Genomic DNA, 15,729 nt, shown 5'->3' with positions numbered 1-15,729 from the left:
TGATGTTGAAAATGTCAGGAAAAAATGTTAAAACGTCATATCGTCACGTCATATTGTCAGATATAACAAAATTGTGAATATGCTTGATGGCTGTTGAGATTGTCGTGTTTGTTTTGCTGCTGTTGGTGTCGGTGGATTTGTTCAGACCAAAAACAATCGACTTTGGCCTGGACGGATCTATTGACACTGACAAAGATGTTATATAACGAAATTGTGAATATGCTTGATTGCTTTAAGATTTTCGAGAAGGGTTGTTTAAACCTCACATTGTGTTTGCTGTTAAACGTCATATTGAAATATAATATTGTGAATGTGCTTGATTGCTGTTGAGATTGTCGAGAGGGGTTGTTCAGACCTCACACTGTTTGTTTTCTGTTATTAGTGTCAATAAATTTGTTCAAACCAAACCATAATTTTGCAAAACCACTTAAATCCTCCTGGCCGTGGATTTCACCAGAGCCCCACAAATTGCCACTGGAATGCTCTTCCATTCCTCCATTACAACATGATAGAGCTGGGGGATATTCAAGAACTTATGCTTCTCCAACTTCTGCTTGAAGATGCTCCAAAGATGTTCTATTGGGTTTAGATCTGGAGAGATGCTTGGCCAGTCCTTCCCCTTAGCTCCTTTAGAAAAGCCTTGTTCATCATGGAAGTGTATTTAGGGTTAGTGTCAGTCGGAGGATTGCACCGTGAGGCAGTTTCTGGAGGGAGGGGATCATTCCTTGCTACAGTATTTAACAGTACACCCTTGAGTTTGTGTTTCCCTCAATGAAACGCTGAATTTTGACTTAAAATATATTGTTTGGTTGTCAAAAATACACAAAACAAAATATTTAGCTTTCGTGGCATAAAAGGTTCCCAACCCCGCTGTAAAGTGATGCCTTTTTGCTGTTTGGGCATAACAACCCAACCAAGCTACAGATAGGAGGCACAACAGACGTACTCCGAAATTTTTACATACATAACGTTAAAACACAAAGAATAAATGAAATAACAAAAATAATAATTTACCTTTTAACTGGCCTCTTTGTTTAATGGTCCTCATTAGTGGTTTTTACCTCACGTTTCCTAAAATGACGCTTTTGCCTGCTTTTGACAATCCGTCGAAAATGCCTGAGGCTGAACTCATCATAATGAGCGATAGCCCAGCATGTCAACACTTTTCTGGATGATTCCTTTCCACAAATCTTGAAACTTCATGGAATTTTGCCAAAATGTCTTTATTTTGGGCTGATGCAATGATGGCCGCATCTTCCTCATTGTTGTCTTTGAACTCCTCCAGCACACCGGTGTGTGTTTTTATACCTTCCTATTATCTCTTGCTTTGTTTCAATGGCCAGAAAAGGTCATTTCCTCTTCTTTTCTCCTTGTCTTCTTTTCTGCATGTCCATTGTAAAGTATAGCTCATTGTAGCAGTACCATACATTTGACTGTTTACAGAGTGGAAAGGGGACACAAAGCATGGTGGGATTCATGCATACACACCCATTTTATATTCTTTCAAAACAGCCACGATCTTTTGGCAAATTAGGCAGAGGTGGGTGGTTGTTTTGGGTTTCGGTAAAAAAAAAACTCAAATATCTACTTGTCTTGGAAGCAGCGGCCCTCAGAGTCATCTTTCCTTGGGCCGATGAAGGTAGGTTTAAACTCCTCCAGAAAGCCAAAGGCAATGTGGTCAAAGGGCTACTTCCATCATCTTGTGAAAGGGTGATTTTATTTAGAATAGAATAGAATAGAATAGAATAGAATATACCTTTATTGTCATTGTTACAACATGGGTTGAATATATTGTGACAACGAAATTAGACAAGGCACTCCAGTTCCACATTTTACAGTGAGGATAAAGAAAACAAAGAGATAAAGGAACAAAGAAGATGTTTGTACTTTCCTTGTTCTATAGGCTTTGTTCTCCGGAGCGGGCTGTATGAGGGGGTGAGGGACAGACAGTGATGGCCGGATCCAACTAGATGTTTGATCTTACTTTACACACGGTCCAGTGTTTTTCCCCCTGGTTGGACAGTCCACATATTGAATGCATTTGGGAAGTACACTCCTTAAGCATGTCCGATTAAAGTGGGTAAAATTCATTTTATACTGCTGTCAACGCTACTGGTGTACCACATATGTTTTAATTTTATGACAGAGACCACAGGCAGATAAACGTTTGATCATGGGCCATCACGGGCCCTCGGGCCAACTTTGGACATACCAACTCTAAGTAATCGCAATACCGATCGTTATGTGAATAATCCCGATCCTTATTTTTCCGATCAAGACAGCCCAAAGACTAGCTCGGTGGCCTTGGGGGTAGGGCGCCCGCTCCGAGACTGGGAGGTCGCTGGTTCAAGCCTCGGCCGAGTCATACCTACGACTCACAACATTGGTACTCATTGCCTCCCTGCTTGGCGCTCGGCATTAGGGGTTGGAATTGGGGGTTTGGTCACCTAATGACTCCCAACACATCAGTTGGGTTGAGCGAGGGGGCTGGGAATCCCCTCCTCTGTATCAATCTCCCAGAAAGAGTCAGGAATGTGTTCTTGACTCTAGCCACCTCCCACTAGGGGGATATGGCTCCGGTATATATATATATATATATATATATATATATATATATATATATAGCTCGCCTTCGTAGCATTTTCATCTGACTGGCAGGGGCTCATAAAGAGTGCTGCTGTGCCGTTAAAATGACTTCCAGTTGCTTCACCTATATATATATTTATATATATATATAATGTAATGTTTATATATATATATATATATATATATATATATATATATATATATATATATATATAGAGGCCGGCTGTGAATTTTGAACTGTGGACTTTGTGTTAGCTTGGCCTTAGCAAAGCTTTGATGCTAGGTCCTTAGCTTGGCCTGCCATGATCTTTGATTTTTGCAAACCGGAGATGGAATAAGAGCTTGCTCTGTCCACTCCACGCATCGGCCCGGTATTGCAGTACCTCCGGGAACGGTGCATTCGCAATGATCGCAGCAAGGCTTTAGGGCTAGGACCTTAGCTTGGCCTTTTGGCTGAGAGTAAGTGTCCCGGCTCCTAGGCTTTGTAGCGTATTATGAACTGACCGATAACGGATAATGGATAATGAATAACGAAGATAGAACAATAACCCTTAAAAACCCCATATATATATATATATATATATATATATATATACATATATATATATATATATATATATATATATATATATATATATATATATATATATATATATATATATATATATATATATATATATATATATATATATATAAGCCCAAATACACACAAAATCATCAATCTGGGTCTTGTTTTCCCTATAGCCAAATTTCTCTCGCAAAGTTTGTTGTCACCTAGACAACCTTTCAAAGAAGAGCGTCAGCTAACCTTTTATTTAGTAGCGGGGACTGACTTGCGGACAAGGCGAAGGCGGCTTTCTGTGGGCCCTCAATTCAACGCTACTTGTCAGCTTTCTTTAAGTGGGTTGAATAGCAACACTGCTGCTCAGCCATTGTTGCTCAGACAGGTGGGGTAATTGCATTTTCTCCCTTTCAGCTCCCAACGCAGTACTTTGCCCTTCAAAAATATAGGAGAAAAGATGACAATCGCTCTGAAAAGAGACGAGCTTCGTCCGCTTTGCATGTGGTCAGATTTGAAAATGTGTCATGGTGCCTTTGATGCAGGAGCTTTGAATTACCAAATGTATTCATGTATAAGGCACTTTTTTGTTAAACTAAAAAAAGATCATAAAGATCAGGTGCGCGTCACACATGATGTTTTACGGTAATATGTGTTAGCGTATTTGTGTAATGTTTGATTAGTCAAAAAATATCGGTGACCATAATCGCAAAATATCAGATGCAATAGGATTCGAAGTCACAGCAGTAAGCGTGACAAATCTTAAGTACCAGACCACCTGTAATATTTATGACAAGACAAGACAAGACAGGGCAAGGAAGGCAGGGCAGGGCAAGGCACGGCAAGGCAAGGCAAGGCAAGGCAAGACAAGACAAGACAACACAAGAGCAGAGCAGAGCAGAGCAGACCAGACCAGACCAGACCAGACCAGACCTGACCATACCAGACCAGACCAGACAACACAAGACATTGTTCGGGCCACTGAAGCGTGACATTGTAGCCTGCCTTACATGAACTGCACTGTTTTGGCTGTGCTTAAAGCTGGGGCCAAAAGAGCAAATTTGTGTTGTGCGTCAAGACTCTTTTTGAATTTAGTTTTGGTGGATTCCAAAAGCATTTAGCCTTAGCAGGGAAATATGCAATCAGGGATAATGGTTCATGGCTGCGTAAGTGCAGTTCACTTTTTTGGTGGACATACTGGAAATAAAAAAAATCCTCCAGGCTTGATAACAATGACCTTTACTGATATCGGCTTTTAGCAATCTAGAGTTGGGAAAAATGGATCATGGCTATACGAGTGCAGTTATTTTTGGCAAAAAAAGAGTAAGGGCAAAAAAGAGCAGACAAAAGTGTGCTCTGCCATCCCCACTTACAGCAATATGCGATCCATGGAAATGGATCTCGGGCAATTTTTCAACACATTACAGTACTTTTACCACTCTGCAGCATACCTATCACATTGCTCATGTCAAATTACAGTCTCCTTGCATATCAATCTTTCTTCTTCACAGCAAACTCATATTCTTTTTTTTTCCTCAACATTGCGCAAGAGGTGAAAGATAAAAATCATGACTTTATAATTGAGTTTAGCGTTTTTCTGATTTTGTCTCATGATGATCATTTTCCAGGACGCGTGGAGGTTAAATAAGATGATAAAACAAATTACCAAATTAAATCCCTGTCTGCTACTACTTGCAAACATGTGCACAGTTTTTTTTCCATTTATCTATATTTAGATTTTAGAATTGTCTTCATTCACATTGAAAACGTAGTTGGAGATTAGATGTGGCACTCCAGGATGAACAGGCAATAAAAACGTATAAAAAAAAATAAGATGAAAATGAATCTTAGGATGGATAGTGCCTGCTAGTGGTAAGACAAAAACTCCATCCATCCATCCATCCATTCATTTTCTGCACCGCTTAACCTCAGTAGAGTGGCAGGTGATGAGCCCATCCCAGCTATCTTCAGGCATTCGGCAGGGGACACCCTGAACTGGTTGCCAGCCAGTCGCAGGGCACACAGAGACAGACAACTCACTCGCTCATTCACACCCAATTTGTACCTTCCAATAAACCTGACATGCTTGTTTATGGGAATGAGGGAGAAAACCAGAGTGCCCGGAGGAAACCCACGCAGGCATGGGGAGAACATACTAACTCCACACGGGAAGGCTGTGATATAGGCAGACTTGAACCCTGAGCCTCTGCAACGTGGCGCTGAGCACTAATCACCCAGCCGCTGTTCGATAAAAAAAATTACAAACACATTCAAATCGATATATCAATCATTAAAACTAGAATTTATATGCTATTTTTGTTAGTTTTGTGCCCTCAATTTCAATTTCTCTTGGCTCATGCAGCAATACAACGATCTAAAACACACCAGCAAGTCCACTTCTCAAAAATCTAAACAAAAAAAAAGGTTCTGGAATATCCAAGTCAAAGTCCAGACTTAAATCCAATTAAGATGCTGTGGTGCGACCTTTAACGAGTGAAGTTCATGCTAAAATCCCTCCAATATGGCAGATTCAAAACAATTTTGCAAAGAAACTTGGGCCAACATTTCTCCACAGCCCTGTGAAAGACTTACTACCTATAATTGCAGACATTTGATTTCTGTTATCGCTGCTAGAGGTGGCCCAATTCGCTATTAAGTTCAGGGGGCAATTACTCTTTCAAATAGGGCCAGGTACGTATTGATTTTTATTGTGCCTTGACAACTTTCAAAACTGAATTTTGTATCTCCTTGGGTTGTCTCTGTTTGATATTAAAATTGGTCTGATGATCTGAAACCTTTGTGAGTGATAAATATGCAAATAACACAGTAATCAAGAAGGGGGCAAATACATTTTTCACGGCACTGTAATACGTGGCTAAATTTAATCACTTTTGTAAGCAACTACCTGACATTGGTGTCCTGCAAATCTTTACAAGGTTACATATTTCATTTATCTTTAAAAACAGAAGCAATTATATTCTACATTATGTTTATTTTGTCTTTTATCACCATATTTGGTATGGGAGTAATCCAAAAGTAATTGAAAGTAATCAAGTACCATTACTGCATTATAATGGTTTTCAGATTATGGTACTGAGTACATTTTTCAACAGGTAACTCGTAACTAGTAATTGTAACTGTAATGGATTTCAATTTTCAAGGAACCCTACCAACCCTGCGAATAAAACACAGAGGATGTTGAAGCTGCGGGGATTGAAGTCAAGCAGTTACACATCTGTCCATCTGTCAAGCTTCTCGGCCCATCAATCACATGGCTGAGTGAGGGTGAGAGGGAGGAGCAGGGAACAACCATTAATCACTTCGACATGGACAGCAAAAGGCTGCTTCGCTTGCTGTAAGGCGGAGTGACAGAAGAAGACGTGAAAAAATATGGCCCCTGTGAAGAGAAAAGCATTCCTACTGCGTTGGGTTTGACTGAAAAACTGAAGAAAGGAAATATATAATGTCAGGGTGGAAAAGGAATCATAAAGTCCAGTTAAAAAAAAATCACCTGGGAAATGTCAAGTACAGAAAAAGAACCTATTATGTTGCGATTGGGGCAGCACGGCGGCGCAGTCGTTAGCATGTGTGCGGCACAGTTCTAAGGTCTTGGGAACCTCCTGTGTGGGTTCAAATCCAGCTACCGGACTTCCTGTGCGGAGTTTGTATGTTCTCCCCGTGCTTGCGTGGGTTTCCTCCGGGCACTCCAGTTTCCTCCCACATTCCAAAAAGACATGCATTTCAGGTGGATTGGCCGGTCCAAATTGTCCCTACGTGTGAATGAGCGAGCGAGTTGTCTGTCCCTGTGTGCCCTGCGATTGGCTGGCAACCAGTTCAGGGTGTCCCCTGCCCACTGCCCGATGATTGCTAGGATAGGCTCCAGCAACCCCGCGACCCTACTGAGGATAAGCGGTGCAGCTAATGAGATAAGATGTTGCGATTAAGATGTGTTTCTGCAGCTGTCAATCTTAAGCAATTAGCTTGGCAGTCAGTATTAATTAAATGGGCACTAAGATATACACAGGATTGCAACAAACACATTGTCTAAACAAAACTTAATGTGGGAGGAGATTAATTACTCCAGTGTGGACAGCAGAAGGCTGCTTCACTTGTCGTAAGGTAGAGTGACGGTGAGAGACATGTAATAGTGTAGAAAATAAGTATTTGAACACCTTGCTATTCCGTTATTTCTCCCACTTGGAAATCATGGAGCCGTCTGAAATTTTCATCGTTTCCAAGGTTGCTGTAGGTAATACACTAAGACGTCATGGTTTGAAATCATGCATGGCACGAACGGTTCCCCTGTTTAAACGGGCAAATGTCAAGGCCCGTCTGTGTTTGCATATGACCATTTGGATGGAACAGAGGAGTCATGGGAGAAAGTTTTATGGTCAAATGAGACCAAAATACGATTTTTTTTGTCCTAATTCCACGAAGCATGTTTGTAGGAAGAAGAATGAAGAGTACAATCCGAAGAACACGATCCCTACTGTGAAGAACGAGGGTTGTAGCATCATGCTTTGAGGGTGTTTTTCTGCACATGGGACAGGACGGTTGCACTCTATTAAAGAGAGGATGACTGGGGTCGTGTATTGTGAGATTTTGGGGAACAATCTCCTTCCCTCAGCCAGTGCATTGAAGATGGGTCATGGCTGGGTCTTCCAACATGACAACGCCCATCTGCACATAGCCAGGAAAATCACAGAGTGACTCCATAAGAAGCATATGAAGGTTCTAGCGTGGCCCAGCCAGTCTCCAGACCCAAACCCAATCGAAAAGCTTTGAACTGAGCTCAAATTCCGTTTTTCTCAGCGACAGAACAGAAACCTGACTTATTTAGAGAACATCCGTGTGGAGGAGTGGGCCAAGATAACCCTGCAGCATATGCAAATTTAGTGAAAGATTACATGAAACGTTTGACCTCTGTCATAGAAAACAAAAGCTTCTGTACCAAATATTAACTTTAATTGTCTAAGGTATTCAAATACTCATTTGCAGTTTAATCAGCAGCTGCAGACTTTTCAATGCAACCCTGACAAACACCTTTTCCATGATACTCAGCAATGGCTTGTAGTTATTGCAATCGCTGCAGTTCCCCTTGTTCTCGTCGAGGGTTCTGATGCTTGCATCGCGCATGGGGCACTGCTCCTTCCTCTCAGCACTGGCAGAGAAGCTCATGGAGTTGTTGGAGGAGGGTAGGCTTACCGCACTGCAGCTACTGGGATGCTGTCGTTTTCTGGAGTCCTGCTGCAAGCGAGGGAGTTGATGGCTTTGCTCAACTCTTCTTCTACCGTTTGTCAAGCTCTTCCCTGTCAGGCAGGCTGGGGAAGCTGTTGATGGCTGAATCCGTGACAACATTCTCTCTCAAGCAGAGGTCTTGGTAGTGCTCAGCCCATCATTTCATCTACTCGTTGCGGTCGGTGGTAGTCCAGCTCGTGGCAGACTTCAGGGGGGCTGTTTTTCTTGCACTGGTATCGAAGGCTTTCTTCATACCTTCGAACACGCCTCGAGTTTTACAGCTGCGGGCAGCTTGTTGGATGCTGCTGCACAAGTTTAGCTAGTACTGCCTGGCGCTGTGTCTTGTGGTCCTCTGGGCGTTGTTCCTTGCTGTTCTCAGGGCAACAAGGTTGCTGGCTGACAACTCTCTCTTGTCGTTAATCAGACCTTCTTGCTTGGCCTTGATAGCAGGTTCCATCGAAGGGAGGCTTTCCTCAAATCAGTCTGGGTTGCGTGTTTTTTTTTCTTGCGCTGTACGCTTTGGGTAGTGGAACTTCTTCGGCATGACACACTTTGTTGTTAACCAAGGTTGGGTCTGTGTCACAGTCTGGTCTGTGAAAGCTGCGTGTGGTGAGTACGCTCTTCAGCTGGGCTCTTCTTGTGATGGCCAGGTCCAGCTGGTGCTAGTGGTAAAACCTTGGGTGCCTCCAGGGCACACCATGGTGGTTTTTTGTAATGAAAAACGTATTGGTGCTGCACTGCTTGCGGTAAGAAAACACACACACACACACACACACACACACACACACACACACACACACACACACACACACACAAATTATTATTTTAATCTATTTTTAAATCAAATGTATATATTCTTTTGAATGGATGGACTTTGATAATTTGAAGGTCTGATGGGTTGGTTTAAAAATTTTTCGGGTAATGTCCCTTTTTTCCTCATAATTGTGTAAAAAACGGTAGTTTTGCCATGGATGGAGAAAACGTGTTCCCATTAGTATGAAGCAATCATTGTTTTGCCCCCACTCATGGACCACAATTGCAATGGCTAAAAACTGGTTTAACTATCTTGTTTTTTTGAATATCCCCAATGGTTTTACACTTTCTGTCCTTTCTAGTACATGAAACTGAAGGTTAACTATGGGGAAATGTGTGTCAAATTAACATTTTCAGCTCCTCCTTGATCTGCTCCCTTATCGTGGTGGAGGAGTTTGTGTGTCCCAATGATCCTAGGAGCTATGTTGTAGGGTCACCCATGGCAAACAGGTCCTAGGTGAGTGGCCAGACAAAACGCAGATCAGAAGACCCCTTATGATGACACAAAACTTTGGTCCTCAATTTCCCTCGCGTGGACCCGGGCCCCCTTCTGGAGCCAGGCCTGGAGGTGGGGGTCCGCTGGCGAGCGCCTGGTGGCCGGACCCTTACCCAAGGGGGGCCGGCCGGGCACAGCCCAAAGGGACGATGTGGGACCCTCTTCCCATGGGCTCACCACCTGTCGGAGGGGCCAAAGGGGTTAGGTGCGCAGAGAGCTGGGTAGCGGCCAAGGGAGGGGTACTTGGCGCGACGATCCCCGGCTACAGAAACTGGCTTTCGGGACATGGAACGTTACCTCTCTGGCAGGGAAGGAGCCCGAGTTGGTGCGTGAGGTTGAGAAATTCCGACTAGATATAGTCGGACTCACCTCTACGCACGGCTTGGGCTTTGGTACCAGTCCTCTCGAGAGGGGTTGGACTCTCTTCCACTCTGGAGTTGCCCGTGGTGAGAGGCGCAGAGCCGGTGTGGGCATATTAAGTGCTCAACGGCTCGTCGCCTGTACGTTGGGGTTCACCCCAGTAGACAAGAGGGTAGCCTCCCTCCGCCTACGGGTGGGGGGACGGGTCCTGACTGGTGTGTGTGCTTATGCACCAAATAGCAGTTCGGAGTACCCACCCTTCTTGGAGTCCTTAGAGTGTGTGCTTGAGAGCGCGCCCCCTGGGGACTCCCTCGTACTGCTGGGAGACTTCAACGCTCACGTGGGCAATGACAGTGAGACCTGGAGGGGCGTGATTGGGAAGAACGGCCCCCCCTGACCTGAGAGTGGTGTTTCGTTATTGGACTTCTGTGCCCGTCATGGTTTGTCCGTAATGAACACCATGTTCAGACATAAGGGTGTCCATATGTGCACTTGGCACCAGGACACCCTAGGCCGTAGTTCGATGATCGTTTCGTTGGACCTGCGGCCGCATGTTCTGGACACTCAGGTGAAGAGAGGGGCAGAGCTGTCAACTGATCACCACCTAGTGGTGAGTTGGCTTCGATGGTGCGGGAAGATGCCGGCCCGACCCGGCAGACCCAAGCGTTTTGTGAGGGTCTGTTGGGAACGGCTGGCAGAATCTTCTGTCAGAAGAAGTTTCAATTCACACCTCCGGAGAACTTTGCCCATGTCCCAAGGGAGGCGGTGGACATTGAGACCATGTTCCGCGCCTCCATTGTCGAAGCGGCTGATCAGAGCTGTGGCCGTAAGGTAGTCGGTGCCTGCCGCGGCTGCAACCCTCAGACCCGTTGGTGGTCACCGGCGGTGAGGGATGCCGTCAAGCTGAAGAAGGAGTCTTATCGGGCCTTCCTGGCCTGTGGGACTCTGGAAGCAGCTGGCAGGTATCGGCTGGCCAAGCGGAATTCGGCTTCGGTGGTTGCCGAGGCAAAAACTCGGGCATGGGAGGAGTTTGGCGAGGCCATGGAAGCCGACTTCCGAACGGCTTCGAGGAAATTCTGGTCCACCATCCGGCGTCTTAGGGGGGGAAGCGGTGTGCCATCGACACTGTGTATAGTGCCGATGGGGCGCTGCTGACCTCGACCCGGGACGTTGTGAATCGGTGGGCGGAGTACTTCGAAGACCTCCTCAATCCCACCGACACGTCTTCCTCTGGGGAAGCAGCGCCTGAGGACTCTGGGTTGGGCTCTCGTATCACTGGGGTTGAAGTCACCAAGGTGGTCAAAAAACTCCTCGGTGGCAGGGCCCCGGGGGTCGATGAGATCCGCCCGGATTTCATTAAGGCTCTGGATGTTGTGGGCGTGTCATGGTTGACACGCCTCTGCAACATCGCGTGGACATCGGGGACAGTGCCTCTGGACTGGCAGACTGGGGTGGTGGTTCCCGTCTTTTAGAAGGGGGACCGGAGAGTGTGTTCCAACTACAGGGGAATCACACTTCTCAGCCTTCCTGGTTAGGTCTATTCAGGGGTACTGGAGAGGAGGGTCTGCCAGGAAGTCGAATCTCGGATTCAGGAGGAACAGTGTGGTTTTTGTCCTGGCCGTGGAACACTGGACCAGCTCTATACACTCTGCAGGGTCTTTGAGGGTGCATGGGAGTTTGCCTGTCCGGTCTACATGTGTTTTGTGGACTTGGAGAAGGCATTCAACCGTGTTCCTCGGGAGGCCCTGTGGGGGGTGCTTCGGGAGTATGGGGTACCGCGCAATCTTATCCGGGCTGTGCGGTCCCTGTATGCCAGAGTCTGGTCCGCATTGCCGGCAGTAAGTCGGATTCGTTCCCGGTGAGGGTTGGGCTCCGCCAGGGCTGCCCTTTGTCACCGATTCTGTTCATAACTTTTATGGACAGAATTTCTAGCCGCAGCCTTGGCGGGGATGGATTCCGGTTTGGGGTCCTCAGCATTGCGTCACTGCTTTTTGCAGATGACGTGGTGCTGTTGGCTTCTTCAGGCCGTGATCCTCAGCTCTCGCTGGAGCGTTTCGCAGCCGAGTGTGAAGCGGCTGGGATGAGGATCAGCACCTCCAAGTCTGAGGCCATGGTTCTCAGTCGGAAAAGTGTGGTATGCTCCCTCCGGGTTGGGGGAGGAGGTCTTGCCCCAAGTGGAGGAGTTCAAGTATCTTGGGGTCTTGTTCACGAGTGAGGGTAGGATGGAACGGGAGATCGACAGACGGGTCGGTGCAGCGTCTAACGTCATTCGGACCCCGTACCGGTCCGTCGTGGTGAAGAGGGAGCTGAGCCGAAAGGCAAAGCTCTCGATCTACCGGTCGATCTAAGTTCCTACCCTCACCTATGGTCATGAACTTTGGGTCATGACCGAAAGAACACGATCCCGGATACAAGTGGCCGAAATTAGTTTCCTCCGCAGGGTGGCTGGGTTCTCCCTTAGAGATAAGGTGAGAAGCTCAGTCATCCGGGAGGGACTCGGTGTAGAGCCACTGATCCTCCGCATTGAAAGGAGCCAGTTGAGCTATCTACTGAGGATGCCTCCTGGACGCCTCCCTCGGGAGGTGTCCCGGGCATGTCCCACCGGCATGAGGCCCCGGGGGCGACCCAGGACACGTTAGAGAGACTATGTCTCTCTGCTGGCTTGGGAACCCCTCGGGGTCTCGTCGGATGATCTGGAGGAGGTGGCTGGGGATAGGGACGTCTAGGCTTTCCTTTTAACGCTGCTGCCCCCGTGACCCGACCTCAGATAAGTGGAAGACAATATATGGATGGATGGAGCTTTCCAGTTCTTTCATTGATGCCCCAATTTTACTTGAATAGAATAATTGCTGCTCATTTTCTGTCACACAAAAAGTCCTATATGAATACATGCTGGATGTTCAATGTTAAATACTGGTCAGAAATACGCAAGCCTAGGTGGGCCAAAATGCGAAAACAAAAATAATGAAACAAATTGCAATTATGGAATATGCCAATTGTTTAAAAATAATTAATTTAAAAACAATAAAACACTCTGCCGGCCCCGCATACAGCAATAGTCAAAGGGACATAACGGATCGTGGGTGCATGGGTGTTTTCCATTCTAGGCAAAAACAAAACAAAAAAGAAAACAAGAAAGAAAAGATCGGTCACGCATGAAACAAATGCTTTCTTCTCGCCCCTGCTCTCAGCAGTTGTCGACTGGGGATCACCGATCATAGCCAAAGCTGAATAGGTTGTTTTGAATGAGCCATAATGGTAGGTTTAGGCTCTCTTCCAGGCCCAGCATTCAACAACAGCTGACCGAGGATAATGGACCGTGGCCACAACTGGTTATTTCATTTTAGACGGACCAGAAAGGCACACCTCCTGACAAGTGCACTCAGTTGGTCCCTGCTTGCAGCAATATGTTAATTGCGGATAATGGATCAAGACCACACGAGTACAGTTCACTTTTTGCTGAATAAAATGAGAAAAAAAGGGCTGCCCAGCCTGACCAATAATGCGCTCTTCCGGCCCCCTTTTGCATCAATTGACGCCCGTTGGTGATGAAATGTGTCTGAACAAGTGTGGTTCATTTTTGGCGGAAACAACGCAAAAAAAAGAGCCCACACGCAAGACACAAATTTCTCTTAGAAATATTTCTCCCGGGAATCGCTCGTAGCTACAGGAGAGCGGCAATATTGGATTACTGCGACACATGCAGTTCATTTCAGGCGGGCCACAATGGCACGCTTCAGCTTCCTAAATCCCCCCCCAAAATTTGCTCTGCCGGCCCCAGCTCTTAGTAATAGTCGACTGAGCATAATAGATTGTGGTGAAAATTGTGGATTTCACTTTAGACGGGCCAGAACGGCATGCGTCCAAACAAAATTTATTTCTGTCGGTAACTGCTCAGACCAATATGGGATGAGGTATAGTGGATTGCTGCCACATGAGAGCAGTTCATTTTTAGGCGGAAATACAGTAACGGTAAAATGAGAGCTGCAATGCCCTACAAAAATGTGCTCTGACAAAAGTGCGCTCTGCTGATGCCTCCTGCAGGAACATGTAATCGGGGATGATGGATTGCAGCTACACACAAGCCGTTGACTTTTTGGTGGCCAGTAGGTATAAAAAAACACCTGGCCTCACAAAAATTTGCTCTGCCAACCCCCAATGTGTGTTCGTATATATTGGATCATGCAATACTTCCGATTTACTGAGGTTGCGTAAAACATACATAGGGATTACATATATAAAACGAACAGCTTTTAAATACATGGCTTGGCCATGCTTCATGATCCTGAGAAGAATGTTTACCTGACCAATTAGAAAGAGGCAAACCTTTGTCGTGATAAAACCGGGGTGTCCAAACTTTTCAGAGAAAGGGGCAGATTTGGTCAACTGAAAATGTGTGAGTGTCCCCTACCCACGGCCCAAAAATGGCTGTGATTAAATCAAGTCAAGTCATGTTTATTTGTATAGCCCTTAATCACAAGGTGTCTCAAAGGGCTGAACAGGCCACAGATTATTGCAAACGACAGACCATTATTACACCATCCCCTGATCTTAAACCTACCTGAGGGCAAGGAAAAATTCCAAAACCTCAACAGTAGGAAAATGAAGAAACGTTGAGAAGGGGTAATCCTCCGTCCAGGATGACCAGGCTGTAATGGATGTTGTAATTAATACACAGATCAACAGGAAATGTAGATCATTCATAAGCTATAGAATAGAAGTATGTTTTAAGCCTAGATTTAAACAGTTCCACCGAGGTGGCAGATCGAATCTCAGGGAGAAGAGAGTTCCACAACCTGCGGTTCTTTTCTTTGCTCTTAGGATCACGAGTAGATTAGTGTTTCTTAAATGGTGGGTCGCGGCCAACCTAAAAGTGGGCCTTTGCTTTAGCAAAATAATGCTAATAAAAAAAACAAAACAAATGAAGGTCATTTATATGGCTTAACAGTAGATGGCGAGAATGCCCAGCAAATTCAAGATAACGCAGGCGATTTCGTACCATTGAACAAGTCAAGTTTGTTTACTATAGCCAGAAAGGGCAAACATATATGAAATATGGATTCTACTATAGTGAAGACAGAGTAGGACAAAAACCTCAGTGTCTTTTGCAATATCTCAGTATACACTTTTATATTTCATGTTAGTCTGTTAAAAATGGCTAATTCACCTGAAGTGAAGCGTTTTGATTTCCACACAGTTTTTGCTAATTGAGCATTGAATGGAATATTACGACAGCACGACAGCGCAGTGGTTAGCGCGCATGCGGCACTGTTCTGACGTCATGAGATCGAACCTTCCTGTGTGGAGTTTTCATGTTCTCACCGTGCTTGCGTGGGTTTCCTCCGTGCACTCCGGTTTTCTCCCACATTCCAAAAACACGCATGTCAGGTCAATTGATCCAAATTGTCCCTCGGTGTGAATGAGCGATTGGGTTGTCTGTCCCGGGTTCCCTGCGACTGGCTGGCGACCAGTTAAGGCCCCCCACTGCCCCAAGATAGCTGGGATGGACTCCAGCACCCCCGCAACCCTACTGAGGATGAATGGATGGATGGAATGTTATGACTTGAAGTTGGTTTTTAAGAAAAAACATGAATATAGTCTACTATATTTGGTTTAAACTGCACAACCTTTTCATTCAACATATTTTCAGAAAATGATTATTTTTGTTGATTTGGTT

General features: G+C 45.4%; 1 pseudogene; it reads left to right on the top strand.

The window, feature by feature from the left end:
* Positions 1–2,858: 2,858 nt before the first annotated feature.
* On the top strand, positions 2,859–2,991 carry LOC148369695 (U2 spliceosomal RNA; annotated as a pseudogene).
* The last annotated feature ends 12,738 nt before the right edge of the window (positions 2,992–15,729 follow it).

This window comes from Urocampus carinirostris, chromosome 3, assembly GCF_059441175.1.
Source record: "Urocampus carinirostris isolate Australia breed hairy pipefish chromosome 3, RoL_Ucar_1.0, whole genome shotgun sequence".
NCBI lineage: Eukaryota > Metazoa > Chordata > Actinopteri > Syngnathiformes > Syngnathidae > Urocampus > Urocampus carinirostris.
The sequence above is the reverse complement of the archived record's forward strand: the minus strand, read 5'-3'. Positions and strand labels throughout refer to the sequence as shown.